Source organism: Lynx canadensis, chromosome A1 (genome assembly GCF_007474595.2).
Source record: "Lynx canadensis isolate LIC74 chromosome A1, mLynCan4.pri.v2, whole genome shotgun sequence".
Classification (NCBI taxonomy): domain Eukaryota; kingdom Metazoa; phylum Chordata; class Mammalia; order Carnivora; family Felidae; genus Lynx; species Lynx canadensis.
The window spans coordinates 138,315,305-138,315,819 of NC_044303.2; the positions used below are offsets into that span (position 1 = coordinate 138,315,305).

The following is a 515-nucleotide window of genomic DNA, read 5'->3' on the forward strand; positions in this document are numbered from 1 at the left end:
CTACTTCCGTCTGAAGGAGCATCCTTCTCTAAGTCTTGCTTTTCCTCCTGTAGGCTGGCAATGGAAAGTGGAGCAGCCAACACACAAAACTACAGTTTGCGCACGGGCTAAAGACAATCGCGATTTTATGAGCATTTCACATCCATGAAGTAGGAATTGGGGCTACGCACCAGGCACTTCTTCTTCCGCTTCCTCTCCTCCTCTCCTGGGGAGGGGTGGAGGAGGTCCTTGGAGAGAGGCATGTTTTCGTGGGGAAGATGTCCCTTCATGAAAGGCAGAATACACTTATCTTGATGAGCATTGAGTAATGTATAGGATTGTTGAAGTGCACACCTGAAACTAATATAACACTGTTAATTACACTTCAATAAAAACATTAGGTCTGCAAACAATCTTAATAACTTGAAAAGGTCTTAAGACTAATGGTAAAGGAAAAGTTCAGATAGAAAATTACACATAATATCTTACCAATTTTTAAATATGCTATACATGTAAATAGTGTGACTGGAAGGAAA

At 41.0% G+C, this 515-nt stretch overlaps 1 pseudogene; it reads right to left on the reverse strand.

Moving 5' to 3' along the window:
- On the reverse strand, positions 1-296 carry LOC115505264 (annotated as a pseudogene).
- Between the last annotated feature and the right edge of the window lie 219 nt (positions 297-515).